Source organism: Notechis scutatus, chromosome 1, assembly GCF_049901735.1.
Source record: "Notechis scutatus isolate UNSWTSFEM ecotype Mainland chromosome 1, rNotScu1.2, whole genome shotgun sequence".
In the NCBI taxonomy this organism is placed as follows: domain Eukaryota; kingdom Metazoa; phylum Chordata; class Lepidosauria; order Squamata; family Elapidae; genus Notechis; species Notechis scutatus.
In genome coordinates this window covers 182416203-182424436 of record NC_142009.1, presented here as the reverse complement: position 1 = coordinate 182424436, position 8234 = coordinate 182416203, and the positions used below count along the sequence as shown (strand labels likewise).

The 8234-nt window shown below is 37.9% G+C and overlaps 1 long non-coding RNA gene across 4 annotated transcripts; it reads left to right on the top strand.

Annotated features, from left to right (window-relative positions):
* The first annotated feature begins 897 nt into the window (after positions 1–897).
* Positions 898–7139, top strand: LOC148133121 (uncharacterized). 4 transcript variants are annotated; one of them, XR_015747100.1, is made up of 5 exons: positions 898–1440; positions 3344–3580; positions 5986–6021; positions 6096–6187; positions 6979–7139. It is a non-coding gene; the product is annotated as an uncharacterized LOC148133121 (long non-coding RNA). The 4 variants fall into 4 exon arrangements; XR_015747097.1 differs by having other exon boundaries at positions 6853–7139; XR_015747098.1 differs by having other exon boundaries at positions 5986–6187.
* Positions 7140–8234: the final 1095 nt, after the last annotated feature.

Sequence of the window (8234 nt, the reverse complement as noted above, 5' to 3'; positions counted from 1 at the left end):
CCCTAAAATAGTTTGAGCAAGCATATCCTCGGAAACGCAATAAAACACAATAATCCATAAAGAATTCTGTCTGCCAAAAGATGCTCATTCACTATCTAATACACATGGCTGCCAGGGGAAAAAAAATCTCAAGGTATTTAAACAAAACAAAATTGCATCAAGCAATATCCTTTTGCAGACTTGTTCAGATCTGCCAGATGCCATTATTTTAGATTTCTCACAATTGATGGAGAGTTGTTCATTCTGTGTAAAAACTAAAGCAACTAACTCCTAAGTTACTTTTGTGAGCATACAAAACCCAATAATGTTATATGCCTAAGGACTGAAATCTTGACATTTCTTATCTACACTCAAGACCAACATCACAACTCCAATACAAACTAAAAAGAAAGGGTTAGGGTTAAATGATGATGCTGAGGTGATCATCTACTTAAAATCTCAGTTGTTATAATGCAAGCAAAAGCATGATTTTTAATGTGCTGCTCCTCTAATTTCTTATGAATTTGCCCAGTATAAATCTCCCTTTAGTATCTAATAGATCTATAGGCTTAAGATTAATAAGACCATTTGTGGTGTCTTCATTATGCATAAGAGCTGCTGCAATCCAAGACCAGTTGACAGTGGGATACTAGATTTTTCAATACAGGAAGAATAAGCATGTAAATCCACTAGTCAGTGTTAATTCAAATAATTACAACATGGGCCTGAATTATGAAATTGAAAGCAAGAAGGGCTTTAATTTTAGAGGTCACTGTTCTTGGCTCAGCCTACTGAGCCCTAATTTCCGGGTTCTTCTAAGCAGAATGTAGTTGTAATATTAAAGTAGATCAATCATCTTAGAGATCACTGTGTGTTAGTGCTCAGTGATATGTCTAGCTTTGCTTCTTTCTGTAGCATCTGTAAGAGTTTTGGTGGGGGTTGAAAATCAGGAATGTCTGTTTTCAGGCAGTGTCCATGCAGAAGTAGCAGTGGTAGGTTCTGCTACACAAGTGACCTGCATCACAATTGAAGACATTTATCCCCCTTATCTACAGGCTCCTGCTACCTTGGTATGATGAATGGAGATAGGATTGGTAAAGATTCAAATATAGGAGGAAAAGCAGCTTGCTGGTTTTCCTCTAACATAAGAATATGAAACTTTTTTTAAAAAGAGAGAGCATGGAAATTAAAGGAACAGAAAAAAAAAAGTTTCTTCCTGTTAATTTAAGTTCTCAAATAGCTGAGATATCTCTGCATTCATGCATTGGGTGGGAAGAGCAAACTGTCATATTTCAGTGCTATAAACTCCAAAAGAAAAGACATACATATTCCATAGTGTTCTCATCACCTTAAATAGAAAAGCTGGCAGAAACATTTTATATTTAGCTTAGAAGATTTGGGTGATGGAGAAGCTGGATATCTGGAAGAAGCTTCTGGCCTTCAGAACAACAGAACACATTGGTAAGTGCTTATGAAAGATATTTCTTTTATTGTTGTAATTTAAGCCTAATTGAACCAATTGCTGTATGAGAAATTCTTGGGCTAAAATAGTTTGTTAGAGCCATGGTAGCACATTGGTTAGAATGCAGTATTGCGGAATAACTCTGCTTATAGCTGGGAGTTTGATCTTGACTGGCTCAAGATTGATTCAGCTTCCCATCCTTCCGAGGTCAGTAAAATGAGGACCCAGATTCTTGGGGGCAATATGTTTGACATTGTAAACTATTGAGAGTGCATTGTATAAAGTGTTGTATAAATCTAAATGTTGTTGTTAAATGCTACTGCTGTTTGACTGTTATAAATGAAGGTTTTAATATTAGAGATTCAACTTGAGACTTTAAGTTTATCAACCATCTGGACTACAAACATTTCTTGAATGTTTTCTAGACTAGGCTCAATAATTTCTGCTGTAGCGATGTAACAGGAATCTTCCAATGCTATAAGAATTTCTTGACATGTAGAACATTACCAGTTTGAAATCTGCTGTTAATGTTTTTTTAACTAATATTTTCTTCTTTTTCTGAGATACTCACTTTTCTGCTTCATTTCCTTTTACAAATTCACAGGTGCATCTCCTCATAGTTTTTGGTTATTTGAAATAAAAGTATTTCATACTAGCTCCCAAAGACTTTAAAAGTACTTATTTCTTTTTGGTCTATCTGGGAGTTAGGAAAAAAAATACAACTCTAGCCCTTTTCAGTTATGCTCCAGTTATGCTATTTGGAAACATTGGGGGGGGGGGGACAGGTCTCTGGAGAAGGCTGCAATGCTGGGAAGGACAGAAAGGAGGACAAACAGCAAGTGGATTGACTCAGTTACAGCAGTGATGGGAGCACCATTAGTGGACCTGAAAACCCAGACTGGGGAAAGACTTATGGAGATTTATTTACGTGGTCACTAAAAATCAACACCAATTTGATGACACATAGCAGTAGCAATAGCACTTAGACTTATAAACTGCTTTACCATGCTTTACCACCCCCTCTAAGCAGTTTACAGAGTCAGCATATTGCCCCAACAATCTTGGTCTTCATTTTACCGACCTTAGAAAGATGGAAGGCTGAGTCAACCTTGATTTGAACTGCCAAATTGCAGTCAGCTGGCAGTCAGCAGAAGTAGCCAGCAGTACTATAACCTAACCACTGCACCTCCATGGCTCAATCAATAATCAATCAATCTACCATTTTTAATGATGCATTGGTAAGTGCTTTTTTCAAAGGTCCAATAGAAAACTGGATAGTTCAGGAAAAAATACAGTAATTAAAAGTATTCATAATGGGTTTTAAACAAGTAACCAGGGGTGGGATTCTACCAGTTTGCTAGAACCAGTTGTTAACATTCTAAGCAGTTTGGAGAACCAGTTGTTAGAAGAAATTACTGGTCTAATTCTGTAAGGAAGGCAGGAAGGAAACATTCTGGTGTTCCTTACAGAAACTGCCTCTCTGTTAACCCTTATTACATTTCTTGGCAGGAATAGACTTCCTGTCTCAGGAACTTCTCTGGAGTTTTTTCCCCCTCCTTTACTGGTACTTTGCTTGTATGGAGTGACTTATGACCATTTTTCACACTTACAACTGTTGCAGCATCCCCACAGTCATGAGAGGCCAGGCGAGGAGATGTGTGCCTCGATGATATTGAGTTGGCCACGTCCAGCCAATAACATGACCACCAAGCCACATCCACCCAGTCACATGACCACCAAGCCACGCCCACAGAACTGGTTGTTAAAAAAATTAACACACACCCCCTCCAGTAACCCCTGTATATTAGGCTAATTTTATAATCACTAAGACAGCCAGTTTGATGTGGTAGTTAAGGCATTAGGCTGGAAACAGGGTGACCATGAATTTTACTTCCACTTTAGGCATGAAACCATCTGGGGGCCCTTTGGCTGGTCATTTTCTCTCAGCCCTTTGAAGAAGGAATGGCAAACCACTTCTGAAAAATCCTTGACAAGAAAACTGCAAGGGACTTATCTCAGGGAATCTCCAAGAACTGGACATAATTGAAGGGAAGGGGGGAAAATATCATTCTTCTTCTGGAACATGATTGGTAACCTCCAGCAGGCACTAAAGAGCTTTACAGCAATGCCAGTGACCAGGTGAGATGTTTCTTTCACTGTGAGCAAACTGCAGGCTTTCGCCTAGAAAACAAAAATGTAATGTGCATCAGGGAAACAGGCCAGAAGTACCTGTGAACACAAGGCCAAAAAATACTACATTCAACTCAAAACCGGAGAACACAGGCAAAAATTTTATTCCAAGTAGAACAGAGATAAGCAGAGGATAAGTACCAGCCAGGTGGCAGTTGTGTCCTAAAGGGCCTTGCACACATTCATCTAGTGCGCTACAAAGGTCAGAAGAAAGTTGTGTTGCTATATACAACTAATTACACCTAAATGTGAAAATAAGGGAGGGGGGCTTTTAGATCAGAGCTGCTAAAAGTCCTGAGCTCAGAGACATCTCCCCCTACCCCCACCCCCCAGAAATACTGTTCACACAATCTGCAAAGGAAAAAAAAGATACAGGAGCCAAGTGGAACTGAGATGAGTTAATTTCCATTAGAACTCTGCGGTAAGAAATCCAACTGCTTATGCAGCTGTACGGAATTTCACATGCATTTCTCCCAAAATACTCAGTATATTGTGGGAGAAGCTGTCATATGAATCAGATCTTAATTGCCAATCTTGCCATAGCTGAGCAACTAGCACTGTGTCTCCTCTTGCCAGCTTTTCAAATTATCTGAAGCCAAATCAGCTCAAAAAGATTTATTTCCAAAAGCAAACTTACTTTCTAAAGTAGTGCCAATGGATCCAAAATGTCCTGAGCCAAGGTTTGGTCTGAAAGCCAATCAAGAAAAATGGAATGTGACCATTTTGCTTATTAAAACTTCACAAATTCATAGCTAATACGAAGTTTAACAAATCCCACGAAAGAGTAGCTTGTCATATTCTGAGCTGAAAAGGAAGGCATGCCTGACTCATTCCATTTGATCATCAGCTATTTTATTTCTTCAGAATGTTACATGACACCTACAGCATCTGCATTATTATTCTAAAGACATTGAAAACTGAATCCAAGAAAAGACCAAGGACATGTCATTTATGGCCTTATTTGTGCCATATTTGTGCCGTTTGAAATAGCAGGATTAATAGCTTTCTATGAAATGGATTTGAACAGGATTTCTGTGCCATATCATGCAAGGCAGTCCTCAACTTACAACAGTTCATTTAGTGACCATTCAAAGATACAACAAATGTGACCTATGATTACTTTTCATAGTTATGACTATTGCAGCATCCCCACAGTCATGTGATCAAAATCAGACATGGCAAGTATTTATGACGGATGCAGTAACTGGGGTCATGTGATCACCTTTTACGACTTTCTGACGAGAAGTCAATGGGGAAGACAGGTTCATTACACAACTGTATTACTAACTTAAAAGCTGCAGTGATTCATTTAACTGTGGCAAGAAAGGTTGTAAAATGGGGCAAAACTCACTTAACAACTTTCTCTCCTGGCAACAGAAATGTTGGGCTCAATTGAAATTGCAAGTCAAGGACCACTTGTGTAATTGTAACCAACTTACAGAGGCCAAATAGATGGCAAAGTTATAAGCTTATATGTGCTATCTCTGCAGATTGTGCATTTGCTAACTTGATGGATGTATCTTTTTCATTATTTTTTTAGCCACTTTGATTACAGAATGGTGCATTCTTCCTATCACAGATACTGAAAAACAGGATTTAGCCTTTCTTCTTCTTTTACAACACTATCAAAGATTTCTAGTACAGAAACTAACATACTTGGTAGTTTCTATATGTATTACAAATGCCATTATTTCTGTGAATAATAAAAATTTTCAATATGCAGTTAGGCCATCCCTGTATTGGAAGGCAATTGTGGTAATGGAACATAACTCAAATCTCTAGGCATGATGTTGTCTGCACTCAGAAAATATAAGATCCTCAATCTGTTATATTTAAGTTCTACCTCAATTCTCATTTTATGCATGTTTGGAAGGCCTTTTTCTCAAGTCAAATCATGTATGATTAGAATTGTAGCCCATGTTTTCAACTCATACATCTGGAGAGATGTGACTTCCTCCAAAACATTCTTTAATCAGGAAACAACAATTTAACATTTTGGGGAGTAGTTTAAGGAGAAATATTGATCCCTCAGGTAGAAAGCTCACTTTTAAAAAAAAAAATAGCTTTTATTAAAATATTTTGCACATGTAAAACTAAATGTGGGAAAGAATAAAAGAAAAGAAAGAAAAGGAAGAGATAAAGAAAAAACAGAAAGCAAACATGAAAAAAGATATAAAGTGTGGTTATATATTTGTGTGCTTGTGTAAAGAATCTGAATGCCTCTAACAGAAATGTCTAAGTAACAAATGGTATAATTCTATAAAGTCTTTTGGATCATTGGCTGCAAAATATTCAGTTTTATTTTAATGTTCTTTATTTTACTTCATTAACTTTGCTTTGTTTTATTAATGTAGATTACAGTGTTATCATTAGTTGAAGACCAATATATTGTAAGTATGAGTTCAATTTCCTTCTCATCTGCACTAAAACCTATTTTTAATTCAGTTTTTTTTCTTTTTTTTAGAAGACCCCCATAGGTAGAACTGGCCTTGTGACTGTGGGATCGACTGATATAAATACACAATATATGTGAATCTTCTGAGCCCAATTCAAAGAGTAAGTCATGATGTACAAAGTGCTTTATGGGGCTGCAGATATGTCAGGCATTATTTTGCCAGAGAAGACTATACCTGATAATCCTTAGAGTCCCTATTCTCGGCAAAGTTCATGGGATTTGAATAAACCGGCAGGGTTCCTCTGTGGTGTAGAGAAGAATATGCTTCCTCCGGAGGCTGAAATCAACTTCCCTTCTCATATTTTAGAAAACTGTTAAAATGTTTTTTTTTTTAATCAAGCGTTCAGCCGCACTTGATTAATTGTGGGCTCTCATCATCACTTGTCTTTTTATGCATCAAGGCATTTGTTTATATTTCATATTTAGTGACTTGTTTTGCAGTTTTTTCCTTTGTCGTACACTCTCCAGAGTAGTGTGACAGGAGTGCTTAATGAAGATAATATGCAAAAATAAAAAATAAACAGATAACAGAGTGAAGGAAAAATTAGCAAAATGTTATTCTCAATCTCAACCAAAAATGCTGTTAGCAATACAAGAAAAATCTATGCTCAGAAAGTGATGTATTTTATGCTAATTGGACTGAAACCTTCCTTATTTCCTTGATCAGCTTTAAGCCATGAAATTGTGTTAATTTGGGAATATTATCCCTTTTCCATTGATAGTACTTTCTAACCAGAGCTATTCACTGTTTTTACTTTCATTTAAGTTAAGAAATATCCTTTGGGCTGCATTTCCTGTACTGAAGTGGAGACTTTCTTACAATGCCTGAAAAGTTACTGCCATGAACTTATCACTAAAATTCATACAGCCTTGCACTTGTTTGTATCTGCAGGATTGATGAGAAAAAATAAAGCACTTCAAGGGGGCTCAGCTTCACCAAAAGTGGCAGACTGATGAAATTGCTGGGTTCTGCCAACAAATCATTATGTTTGCTTCATCTGTCCTTTAACCTTCCTATCAATAATGCATTTCTTTGGATCTTACACTGAGAGTTTTCTGGGGTAAGAGGGATCTTACCCCTTTCAAAAAAAAAAAAAACCCAAACCTTCCCAGTGGGCATGGCAGGGGAAGGATACTATAAATCTCCAGTCAGAGGTGGTATTTGCCGGTTTTCCAAACTACTCAAAATTTCTGCTACTGGTTCTCCAGAACTGGTCAGAACCTGCTGAATACTACCTCTGTATTGCAAGCTTTAGCCTTGGCCTTTAGACGAAATTTTATTCTGGAGCCACTTGTTATCACTTTTTCCCTCCTTAAACCAGTCAAATTTCAAAACCAAACCCCAAGCAAGCAAGTAATAAAACAAAAAATACATTCATCACCAAATTAAAGCATTAGAACATCTTTGTAAAGTTGTCTGGAATGGTAAAGGACCTCCTGCTGGATCAGGGGATTCAACTAGAAGTTCTCAAATGCAGTGGTGGTATTGGACCGGTTCTGCCCGGTTCTGCTGAGCTGGTAGCAGCAATGAGCAGCAGAGACCGATCCAGTTCTCTCCACTGCTCTGCTGGCTCTGCTGTTGGGCCCACCCGCCTGCCCAGGCTCACCTTTATCCTCTGAATTTGAAGCGCAGCTGCTTTGTGCAGCACAGAAGAATACCACGCGACAGCTGCTAAACTGACCGGGATCGTGCAGGCTTGCAGGAGGTGAGTTAGAGCACCTCTGCACCTGCGCAAACACCTCTGTGCCCGTTCAAAGTATGCATTTGGCACATGTGCACACGCAAAGTGTGCGCATGCAGGCAAAGCGTGCCCACCAAGCCATGCCCACCAAACCAGTGGTAAAAATATTTGAATCCCACCACTGCTCCAATGTCTCTTCTATGTTATTCTATGCTCTAAACTCAATACATGGAATATTCTAATATATTTTATGGTATTTGTGAATTGTCCTCTGATTTTTAAGCTCAATATGTGGAATATTTTAATATATTTTATGATAGTCATCCATTGTTCTCTGATTTTTTTTTTAAATGGGAGCTCCCAACTTCTCCTAAAAAGTTTAAACAGCAAAATGTAGCAGAAGTTCTCATCCTTGGGCTTAATCATTTTGCTCAATATATAGCACAACATTTGTACTTTGCATTTG